We start from the raw sequence: 12,756 nt of genomic DNA, 5'->3' as shown, positions 1-12,756 counted from the left end.
TTTTGCAGATTCCTGCTCTTCTTTTTATATTAATTGACAGACGAGTACTCGGAGATATTTACAACAAAAATGAATATTTTTGTAAATGAAAATTGCCTTCTTAGTAAACCGGAGTCACGTAGATTAGAAGATGTAGATTTATTGTAGAAGTTCTATCTTAAGTTATGGGTTATAGGTAAATGCTCCACTAGGAGCAGTAGCCTCACTGCTCAGCCCGCTCTCCCCTACTGATACTCTTAACAGCAGAGGCATGCATCAACACGGTATTATTTCTCTCTCAGGCTACTACACATTGCTTCCCCTTAGAAAAATAAATGACAATATAACAGGAAGTAAAATGAACAATCAATAAGTTTAATGTATAAACCTCCCGCTCGACCTCTATTGCTTTACCACATGGGCTAAGTCTGCTCCAATGGGCTTTGCAAAAATATGTTCTAAGGCATATGTTTCACATCAACATTTCTTTTATTTAAAGTGTATTGTTATTATTTTCTCATGATATTTGTAGTTATTTTCATTTAATATGTCAAAAAGTGAAAAATAATTTTCTAAAAAATACATACTATTGCAACATATATTTTTTCTTATTTTTATTTTTTTCATATATTATTTAACAATTAATTCTATATCACTTTATACAAACCTTTTGTTACCATCAGTGACTCCCTATGTATTCATTCGAAAGTTTCTCAATTAAATTTACATTCACTCTCAATCACACCATATAAACAGTCAACCCAAAAACACATACACCAAAAGGTCAGAAAGGAGCAAAGATGTTTTGGGTCTCCGTGACTGTGTTGTGGGCTGTGCACATATAACAAGGTCAATCAATAAGTTCTATGAATATCCACCTAATAAATTATCAACACAGTTAAATACAATTACCGTACCACCCACTGCACACATTCACAGGTAATGCAAATACCTCCATAAAAAAAACTTCACACCCCGACTGTGTGATTATGGAGTATGTGATAGCCACACATAAATTACATGGATGAATGGTCCTCAACCATGAAAGAGTAACAAAAAAACCCACAATTCAACATGGATGATTCCTCAACCACTGAAGGAGGCATCAAAGATGGATGACAATGCAACATGGACACTTTCATATGCTTGACCACAGAGGAAGGACGCAGCAAGCTAAGATTACAAAACACAATCTTTAAGCACCTAAGGACCCTACAACTTAAGGTACAACACAACATGACCCTCTCAATCAAAACATTCCTAAACCACTGAGGAAGGACTCTACAATTTTAGGGCACACCACAACCTGACACTCTCAATCAAAACATTCCGTAACCTCAGCGGGAGGACCCTACAAACTTAGGGTGCAACACAACATCAATCAATCAAGGGTTCATAAAGTATGCTACTCACCCATGAGGGTCTCAAGGCGCTTGAGGGGGTGGTGGGGGGGGGGCAGCAGATCCGAATCAGTCGAAGAGCCAGATCTTGAGGCCCTTCCTGAATGTGTGCAGGATCGGGGAGCGTCTGATGTTCACAGGGAGCTCATTCTAGGTCTTGGCTGCGATGTAGGAGAAAGCTCTCCTGCCTGCTCTGTTTCTGCGGGTCGGGGGGACCTCTGCCAGGTCGAGATCGGCGGAGCAGAGGTTTCTCTTAGGTATGTGGAAAGAGACTCTCATTGAGGTATTTGGGTCAGATGTTGTTTAGGAATTTGTAGACATGGGTGAGGAGTTTGAAGGTGATCCTCTTTTCGACGGGGAGCCAGTGGAGGTCTCATAGGTGTTGGGTCATGTGTTTGTGATGCGGTGTCCCAAGTATGAGTCTGGCTACGGCGTTCTGGATGGTTTGGAGTTTGTGTAGAAGAGTTCTGTTGATGCCGGTGTATAGGGCGCAGCCGTAGTCCAGGCTGCTGGTTATGAGCGCGTGGGTGTCCTTCTGCATTCCGGGGGTATCCATTTGAAGGTCTTGCAGAGGATGCGCTGGCAGTTGAAACTGGTGGAAGAGATGGCGTTGATCTGGCGGTTCATTGAGAGGGAGGAGTCGAGGTTGATGCCGAGGTTTCGTGCGTGGTCTGTAGGAGTGGGTGGATTCCCAAGGGCGGAGGGCCCCCAGGTGTTGTCCTAGGTGGTGGTGGACGGTCCGAGGATGAGGACCTCGGTTTTCTCTTAGTTGTGCTTCAAGCAGCTGTCTTTCATCCAGGCTGCGACGTTCTACATTCCTTCATGGAAGCAGTCTGGTGTTTTCAAGATTCTTCATGAGTGAGAGTATGAGCTGGGTGTTGTCGGCGTAGGATACTATGCTGAGCTCATGCTGTCTGATGATGGTAGTGAGGGGGGCCATGTAGATGTTGAAGAGCATGGGGCTGAGCGATGATCCTTGGGGTACTCCGCAGTTGATATTGGTGGGTTCAGAGAGGAAGGGAGGGACTCTGATCCTCTGGGTTCTGCCGGAGAGAAAGGATTGGATCCAGTTGAGGGCGGCTCCTTGTATCCCTGTGTCATAAAGGGGAGCATGCGATGTGAAGCGGTGTCGAAGGCTGCTGAGATTTCTAGAAGGATGAAGGCCGCCGCGTGTCCCTGGCCGAGTAGCATGCGGATGTCGTCCGTGCCGGCAAGGAGGGCGCTCTTGGTGCTGTGGTTGCTGCGGAATCCAGACTGGAAGTCGTCTAGGATGGATTTCTCTTCGATGAAGGCGACAGCTGTGCGTTTACGAGTCTCTCAGTGACTTTGGCCGCCAAGGGGAGGAGAGCGATGGGCCGGTATCTTTTCAGGTCTGTGTGGTCGGCCGTGGGCTTCTTGAGGAGGGGTTTAACCTCTGCCCACTTCCAGACGTCTGGGAAGATGCTGGATCTGAAAGAGGAGTTGATGGTCCGTCCTAGTTCAGGTACGATGGCGGTGGCGGCCCTGTGGAATATGTGTGGTGAGCAGGGGTCCGTTGGGGCTCCTGAGTGTGTTTTCTTCATGGTCGTAGTGATGTGTTTTACGGTGGCGGGATTCCAGGTCATGACGGTTGGCTTATTGGCAGTGGTGGCGAGGGGGAGGTCTCCGGCATCTGTTTATTTATTTATTTTCAGAGTTTTGTATAGCGCGAACATGATCATAACAGATATCAGAGCGCTTTACATACATATGGAAAGAGGTCAATAGGAAAGAAAACATCATAAGGCAATTTGTGCAAACTTAGTGAACAGTGCAAGGTAATAAAATGTGATTGTGTGATCGATTCAGGCAGAGTAATACCAGGGAGAGACAACCAGGCAAACAGAATTTGCACTGAAGTTGTGGTAGAGGAGTTTGATCTTCAGATGGAATTAGGAGCTGAGCTTGTCGCAGAGTTCCTGGGAAGGTGTGACGTCCGTGGCTTCGCTGGTGGGTTTGGTGGATGGCTGTATGATGTTGAACAGTTCCTTGGTGTTGGTCCCATTGGTCTGGACATTGACTCTTACGAAGGTCCGTTTGGTGTCTCTTATGCGCTGGTGGTATTCCTTCAGGGTGCTCCTGTGGTTGTTCCTTGCTTTCGTGGTTTCGCCAGGTTCTCTCTAGGCGTCTGCAGGAGTGCCTGGCTTCTTGTAGTCCTGTGGTGAACCAGGAGGCCTTCAGACGGCGTTGTTTGGTGGGGTGGTGGAGGGGTGCGAGCTTGTCGGCGAAGCAGGAGATCCAGCGGTGAAATTCTTCGGCTGTGGAGTTGGTGTCGGTCATGGCGCTGTGGAAGGGGGTCTTGGTGGAGGGTGGTGTTGAGGTGTTCCCCTGTGACCTTGCTCCAGTTCCTTTGTGGCAGGTGCGGTAGGCCTGGGTGCGGTGGTAGTGTTGAAGGTGTAATGGATGGACACAGTGGTGGTCCAGCGCATGTTTGTCCCTCCTGCGAAAATGGGGTTGAGGGTGTGTCCAGCTCTGTGAGTGAGCGTGCTGACCAGCTGCTTCAGCCCAAGGTTGGCAAGGTTGTCGAGGAGAGTGGTGGAGTCGGGGTTGTTGCAGTTGTTGGGTTGGAAGTTCAGGTCCCCCAGTAGAATGTAGTCCGTGGAGGTGTTGGCGTGGGGTGTGGCGAGCTCGGCGATGGTAGTTGTGGACTGGGTGCAAGGTCCCAGCGGTCTGTAGATGAGGTTGCCGCGTAGCGTGGTCCTAGGGCTGGTCTGAATCTGGAAGTGGAGGTGTTCTGTGTTGGAATGGGGGTAACTCATGCTGGATGTGGAGAGTCGGAGGGGGGTCTTGTGTGCAATGGCGACTCTTCTTCTTAGGCGGTGGGGGCGGGCCTTTCTCCGGATCTTGTAGCCGTTGGGGATGGCAGTGGTGATGTTGGGGCCGGAGGTGGCGTTGGTCCAGGTTTCCATGAAGAAGGTGATGTCGGGCGAAAGGGTGTTGATCAGGTCCCAGATCTCTACAGCATGTCGGTGCAGGGAGCGCAAGTTGAGAAGGATGCATGTCAGGGTTTCGGCAGTGCGTGCATCAGGCGGGCCTTTGGTGGTTGTGGGGGCTCTGTCGATGGTGAAGGATCTATGGCAGGGTCTGCACGAGAACTTTCCGTAGGTGGTGTCCGGCGAGGATCTTTCACAGTCGGTGTGGCTTCTGGTATTGAGTGCATGAAGGGTGGTGGAATCATAGTGGTGGGCCTAGAACAACCAGGGTTCCTGGTGCTGGCCGCAGACGGGCGCAGACGAGCTTGCCTTAGGCATCCACGCAGTGGCTGCCATTAAGTAGGGGAGGGGGTCGGGACTGGCGGTAGGGAGCGGGGGCTGTGTTGGGGGGAGGGGCCGCAGGGGCGCGAATGAGTCTGAAATTCAAGGCTAATGAAAATAAAACAAAACAAAACAATGGACCAGATACAAATTACAATGTTACAACGACTTCGAAAACGCCAAGGAGACTAAGTAGGAACTAGAAATGTACCAGAACAGCAGGAGAGCAGAAGGCTGCTGGCGCGGACACCGGAGGTGACCACTAACATCTCCTCAATCCCTGAGGGAGGACAATACAAATCAAATGGATCACAACCAATGCATTTCAACCATGACAATCCTTAACCTCAGAGGAAGGACTCATGCAATTCAAGGTGCAACACATGACCCTTGCTTTTCCTGAACCCCTGAGGGAGAAGCATCTTAAATTACAGATTGAAACAACACCCATATACTTACTCCTTAACCCCTTAGGAAGGACTCTTGCAAATTAAGGGGCAAATTCATATGACCGTTCCAAAAACTGCAACAACACTCACTCTATACTGCATACACATGCAGGCGTATAGTTCACCCCTTTTCTGCATACACCAAGAGGGGTAAGTACGCAGATGCAAATCCAAGCATAACCACTACTCTTCACCAAAATCCTGCACCCCGCTACAGGAGCTAAAACGCAACATTTGAATCCATTGCACACCACCAATACGGAAACAAAAATACTTCCTCTCAGAATTATACTAGCAACATACCTTAGCATAGCATTTCACAAAATCTGAACAGCAAGACATGACACTATACTTTAAAATTCATTACAGCATTAAAACCAAACAAGAATGCACAATACATTTGCCAGCATATATAAAGAAAACCACATTAAATATTCTCCTCTCTCTTGCCTGCCAACATGATTTTGCACTCAAACAACCTAACTTGTGAGAGCTGTTAATTGCACGTTCCTAAATATGCCTGAGTTTAATGGACTACAGTTGTGCATGCAAATAAAATTTAAGTAGAGAACCGCACTGTCATTAAGTAATGAAAACCTATGGATAGAGCCCTGTTACAAAATGCCCCACCTCCCCCACGTTAAGCACAATGACATCACTCTCCTTTTTCTCAACTGGATGTCAGCTCAAATGCTTCTTGCTCTTGATTACGCAAAATTATACTCCTTGTCTTCCCTACTCAAATTCAAATCAGATGGTCTTTTTATAGCCGCTAAAAGCATTTGAGGGGAGAAAAACAATGCAAGGTTATACTTTCAATTCAGTCATGCTTTAAAGGACCAAAGACTCTGAATTTCAGTTTTGTGGATTTATTATAATGCCAAAACTAATTGAATATTAACACACCTTAATATCAGGGTATACAGATACATAAAAATCAACACAGAGCCGAATCTACGTATATAATTCATTCAGCACAAAAGGCATAATATGATGAATTCCAAAATCAAAATGCAACAAAGAGTAGAAGCTGAGTCCAATTCTCTTTTCATTAGAGAAGAAAAGAAAAGTATCTTTCCCTACACTGCTCTACATGGAAATCCTACCTTCTTTCCCGAGTCTATCCCAAAGGTGCCAACATGTGTTGACTGTCTAAGAAGTACTCCTGTCAAATGGGTCTGATAGCTTAAAGCTATGGAGCTCGTTCGAAGATGCACCGTCTCTGACGAAAATAAGCAGAAGTCTCTCGAATCTGTCCCTGTGCATCATACAAAAAGGCAATGTTCAACCCACAATAAGTCATAAGATAAACTTTTCCATTTGCAACATTTTCGGTAGGTTTCCACAGAAACTCTAATTAAAATTATTCAATGTTCAGTGGCCTTGGGTTTCAGATAGGCCAGACACGAAAGGCGTCCTCCCTTTTAGCCTTCCAACCTTCTTCAAAGACATTCAGGGTATCTCCTTAAATCTAAGAATAACAAGGTCGAATTCCTGCACCTGCAGTAGGATGAGAACATACTGTCTTCGAACACAAAAAGGATTCCTTTAATTATAATTCTTAAGCAATCCAAGGAGAAGTGAAACTCAAAAAAACTTGCAGTTTGGGCCTACAATTCAGGCAACTTACTAGACACAAGTTACATTACATGACATAATATTTCATCCTGTAAACTATACATACAGGAATTATAGGTTTCTTTAATACATACAAAGTCCTACTTAAATGTGCACACTACATTGTGATATGAATATAACTTTGAATAAATGCATGTTAATGATCGTGAAACCTTCAAATGATAAAATACATGTGAGTGCATTTAAACCATGAGTATAGTGCACCCATACAATTTAGAGTTCTGTAAGGGCTCTATCACTCTCCTGCCACAGGGAAAGTTTCTCACCCAAGACAATGCCTCAGCGCGTTCCTCCCCTTGCAGTCTACTCTCTCATGCCAACACTGGTAAGGTAGCTGTCAATGACCTGATGCTGTCTTAATTATACAGGAAGATCAGCATATTTTGAATAATAATAGAGACACATGCTCACTTTTCAATGAGTTGCTCTTGCCAACACAAATTCATCCGGCAATACATGCATGTGTTAATCCCCCCCCCCCCCCCTTCACCCAACTGGTATATCATAAAAAAGAAAACGATCTACAAATCAATGCCACACCTTGTTGGCGCCGGTCACACCATCATTAGTCAGGATCAATAAATGTGCATATGAAGTTAAACAGATTCAAACGCTCTTCACGGTAAATGTCACTCGCCGTCAGGGCTTTAAGTGGGATAAAAAAAACTGGGGGTCTCAAGGGGGTGTGGCCGCATAATTAAGGGCGTGGCTTGAAAGCACTAAGCTGAAAATCTATACTTAGCATAGTGTGCCGCCCGACGTGTATTTTGCGGTTTCTGTCATTGCATCCAGATATATGATACAACAAGTAACATTATACCTAGAAGAAGTCAGGACTATTGGCTTTGTTGCATACGATAAATAAGCAGCAACTATGGATTGTATATAATATTGAAAAAAGCTTCCACTTAAAGCCCAGGTGACACCATGACAAAGTTGCTGCTCCTGAATTTCAAAAAGAGAAGGGAAATCCAGAGGGAAAATGACTCTCTTTATAAGATTTCCCTTCCCCTACAACGCTCACCTGGCATGATGTCATGCCGTAAATTCTACACAAGTGAGAAGTGAGCAGTGTGAGCACGCGCACATGATGTGCCTGCTGTCACTGCAGTCCGGAAAAAACAGACCGCCTGTGCCAGGGCACAAAATAGAGCCCGATAGAGACCCGTTACGAGCCCCCCTTTAAAAAACTGCCGGTGCTCAGCACTGGTGAGACCCGGCCCACTTAAAGCCCTGCTCGCAGTGTAAACTATTAAGCTGCAATTCAGCCGTCAAAGTGACCGATTCCACTCATGCTGGTTATCCTCTCATCATGGATGCTGCATTCTTAGTTCATCTGCCCTGCCAGTTCACTCCCCACCAGCACGTTTTGCCAAAGTGATGAAATGCTGTTTATGCAAACGCCAACCTTGTTGTCACCTAAGTCCTAATAATCAACATAAACCTTTAAAATTAAGCCTGTCAAACACCGCATTGCTGCATCAAGAGCAAAGGAATCCACAGGATGTGCACAAAATATTCCACAAGGCTCGCGCTCTAGCAAGGGTACATTCTTTTTTTCTTTTTTTAAACAATAACTCCAACAGTTAACCATTTGTCACAAATGAACCCTTTTAAACACAGCACCTCTTCAGCATGCAATAGTTTTAATCCCCTTAAACAGCGAGATACGCTTTACCTTATGTGGTGGTTAAAGTCGATATAAAGGTACTCGTCCCCCTGGTAGAGTCCCTTACACGTGAAAACCAAAATATACCCACTGCCAGCTGACTGTAAATGTTGCTCATAATGTACACCGATAAAGCTGCATTTCTGCCCTCAAGTTGCTGACTCCAACACTGCTGGTTAGCTCATATCACAAATGCTGCATTCCTTGTTCATCATTGAGTGAACACTCCCGTCAAGTAGATCACCCTCTAAGTTTGCAGGCTGTCTGTTGGGGAAGACACTTGTGGGGCTTAGGAGATCTACTTTTTCCCCCTTCTCAAGTCTTCAGTTTACCCGCTCTTTGATGCTTACAGGAGGTTCTTCAAAATCATCAATCTCTTTTCACTTTGTTCCTTCAGTCTCTATACGTGTGGTTCCGTTTCTAAATCGTCACCAGTGTTGTAATACAAGATACAGTCACATAGAATATAAGATGCAGATTTACTGAAGATGATATCTCTTAGTTACAGGTTAAGTATAAACAGCCCCACCAGGAGCAGAATTCTTGATGCTGCTCAGCGTATTATCTCCAACTGACATTCATACCAACCAGGCACTCATCTACATTCCATTACATCACACTCGCACTGGCTGAGCAGCAGGGAACTGGGAACATTGGATTCATTGTAACAACCACAGGTTACAACAAATATGTTCTAGAAGAACCTGACATATCCTGGAAAATATAACACTTTATTTGTATTTTATTTAAGAGGTTTTACATAGTGCTAGCCAGACCTGAAGGTATCGGAGCGCTTTACAACATATAGGGGAGAAAAAACATATAAAAGAGGCAAAAGAAAGCATAAGTGTTCAAAAGTTCCAGTGTGTTGTGAGTCCGAGGAGCACATTGAGGTAGAGCGGTTCTGAGGTAGTCTCTATGCGTGGAAAAAGTCCTGAGCTAAGTCTTCCTCTGAGAGTAAAGGGAAGAGTAGGGGGTTAGGGGACGGGGTTGAGGTGGGGAGTGTTGGAGCATTTGCCAGGTGGCTGCAGAGTGCTGGCTTGTGCGTTTCGGAAGACACGGTTGAGGTATAAGTCTTTTAAGAGTCTTTTGAATTTTATGAAGGAGGGAGTAGTCCTGATATCAACCGGGATGGAGTTCCAGATTTTGGGTGCGTTTCCTGCCTAGAAACGTGCCGCAGTTTTTTTGCTTGCGTGTTTTCAAAGGGATTCCTTTAAAGGAAGATCGACTGTAGGCAAGATCCATGTGCCCAAACATGGTTGAAATTTTATATGGTGGAAACATTAAAAAATAATTGGGGCTTAAAGTTGATCCCAATTATCCCGACCTTGTTTTCCTAGTGGAAAGGGCTCTTAGCAATGTGGATGAGAATAAAGAATATCCTGGAGTATTTACTGAGAGACTGGGCCATTTAAATAAGGTCCAACATAAAATTACATTAAAAGAAAATGCAATACTTGTATGTAAAGTACATCCCATTCCTCATAATATGAAAGAGCCCTTAATAGCTGGGTTAGAAAAACTTGGAAGCCATGGGGAAGATCCAACCAATAAAATCTTCTGGGTGGCTCACTTCATTTGTATTAGTCAACAAAAACAGAAAGGGAGTGTTACCACTATTCATTGATCTAAGGGAGTTAAAATCCCCAATTTGGGTATTTTGTCACATCCTTCCCAGGATGCAGGAATTACTAATTACTTTAAGTGGATCCAGCCTCTTTAAAACCTATCTGCTGCCATCACCAAGTCGAACTGCATCCTAAATTCTGTCACTTAACAATTTATCACTCCCCTAGGGGAGTTCAGGTAGTGTAGCAGACCCTTCAGCCTGCTGTTCGCTCTCTTCCAGCGTATCATGCAAGAGTTGCTTAAGGCCTTCCCAAAGTATGTTTCCTCCAAGACAATATCCTACTTTATGGTACTCCGGTTGATGAGCCTAATGAAAATTTAAGACATGTAATTCGTTAACAAATTAAAAGAAGCAAATTTAATTCTAAAAGGTGAAAATGCCAAATTGGATAGGAATCTGTTACTTTTTCAGGCCACACAATCCCCAAAGATGGAACCAAGCCTAAACTTAGGCAGGTTTAGGCTAAGAAAGCTCCACCACCCAACAAAAAGGAAGAACTTAAATAATTCCTAGGGCTTGAAGAGTGTTATAATATTTTCTATAAAAATGCTCACATTTTGCATCCTCTCAGAGAAATTCTGAAGAAGATTGTTCACTTTGTGTGTAATGATAGTTGTCATGAGGCTTCTAACACTCTTAAATCTGAAAAAGCTTGATAATTTCAGTGTAAACAAATACACCTTTGAGACCACTGATGCTAGTGCCAAGAGTCAAGGAGGTAACTTAAGTTAAATGGTGAAAGGAACCGAAAAATAACAGCTTCACATCCAAAATCTTAAAAGGAGCAGACTTTCATTATTCATTGGTGGAATGGGAATCCCTAGCAACCTATTGTGCAATTAGACATTTCCGATACTTCCAATGGGGTCTTAAGTGTGAAGTATAGCACTGACCACAAGCATTTTATGCATTCTCTTATAAGTGGTGTGTTTTCCAGGTGTACGCAACCATGCAGCTGAGGGTTTCTTAGGAGTACCACTAGGTGATACAGATGACAGTGAAGACAATATTGATTTAATATCCTCTGACAAATTGTAGTGCAAATCCCTCAGCATGGGATGAGTGCACTACAAGGGACGACAGTCTTAATTTAGTTAAGTTCACTGTGAATGGCTGGACGAGAAGGAAACCACAATTTGAAGATTTCAAGGTCTAATCGGAAGTGATGAATGCGTTGAGTTGTAAACATTTAGGAGAACAAAATCTGTACCACTTGTGGATATGTGTGAGAGAATTGTTAACTTTGTCCTTAGAGGCTACTTAGCGAGACGTTTTACAAAGAAGTATAGTTAAAGAAAACTATTGGTGGCCAGATAAGGATGCCATGGTGGAGTCCAAAGTTAAGCATATGCATGTTGTACATCCAGTGACAAGTTCAAGTTAGAGGAAGCTCCCCTTTCCCCAGTTGCAATCCCAGATAAACGCTGGTGTACATTTATCACTTGATATTTTGGGACCTGTGAAGGGACTAGCTTTAGATGGAAGAGGCATCCAACGCCATGATTGATTTTCGATTGGATACCTTTGCGGAGGAGGGTATGCTAGAGACCCTCATTGATGGTAATGGAGTGCTAATAATTATTTCTTGTTAGTTTGTCAATTGCTTGCCATAAAACTGTTCCATAATGCCCCAGAGCTAAGAGACTTGTAGAAAGAGTTAGCAGTTTGATCAAGGAATGTTTGCAATTAGCTAGAGTGAATTGTATTCTCAGGAAAAAATCTATAATGGATGTTATGAGCAAATAGAAACACACCCAACTCTGTATACAAAATATTTTATAGAATTTTATACTAAAACAAGGACCATACAAAAGGAGCACCAAACTAGGTACCCATTAAAGTATCTCTAACATGAGTAATACAATCATATCAGTACCTATAGAATAACAGATCTAATATAATATGACGTATAAGAAATTATTAACAAAAAAAAGGAAGAGGTAAAAATACATACTATCATCATTGTAGGAATCCATAACAGAGCAACTTGTAATAACCATAACATTATTACAGATCTAGAAATAAATAACATATTAAAAACATTAATTAGAAATATAAAGCCCACTGTTCCTGTTATCGTACGCCCTGGCATCGGAACCTCTCGCGTGTGCCTTGTGGGAATATCACTCCCACAGAGGCATAAGGTCCCCACAATACAACTTAGTTATTGCAACAAACACAGACGATACTCTGCTATATATATTCAACCCAGATTAGAATCTACAACCAATGTTACGGAAGGTTGAGAGATTTGATCAGCAGTCAGGTCTACACATTAACTGGCACAAACTGGGAGATGACTTATCTGAACCGCAGGAAGTTAGTTCATTGACAATCCTCCTTTAAGTTAATACCCCTAGGCATGGCATCACAGCACTGTATGCACTCACTAAGAGACACAACACTCAAGCCCTGTGCAGGACTCAGACGGAATGGCAAGAAGAACTGGGAGTTGACATTATAGAGGCACAGTGGGCGCACTGGCATGGCAATCTGAAGTCTATATCGCAGAATGGGAAACAGGTTGGTGCACTACAAATATCTACACAGAGTTTATCACACCCCTGCCCGTTTGCACAAATATGGACTTAGGGATGACAATAGGTGCCTGTGCTGCAGGGCCGTCAGGGCTAAATTCACTCACCTGGCGTGGGTCTGCCCAGGCATCTGTGCATTCTGGAGGGAAGTGATTCACATAATATTAGAAATGTTGGAGACA

The sequence above is a fragment of the Lissotriton helveticus genome, chromosome 2_1 (genome assembly GCF_964261635.1).
Source record: "Lissotriton helveticus chromosome 2_1, aLisHel1.1, whole genome shotgun sequence".
NCBI classification, from domain to species: domain Eukaryota; kingdom Metazoa; phylum Chordata; class Amphibia; order Caudata; family Salamandridae; genus Lissotriton; species Lissotriton helveticus.
Note: the sequence above shows the minus strand (reverse complement) of the source record.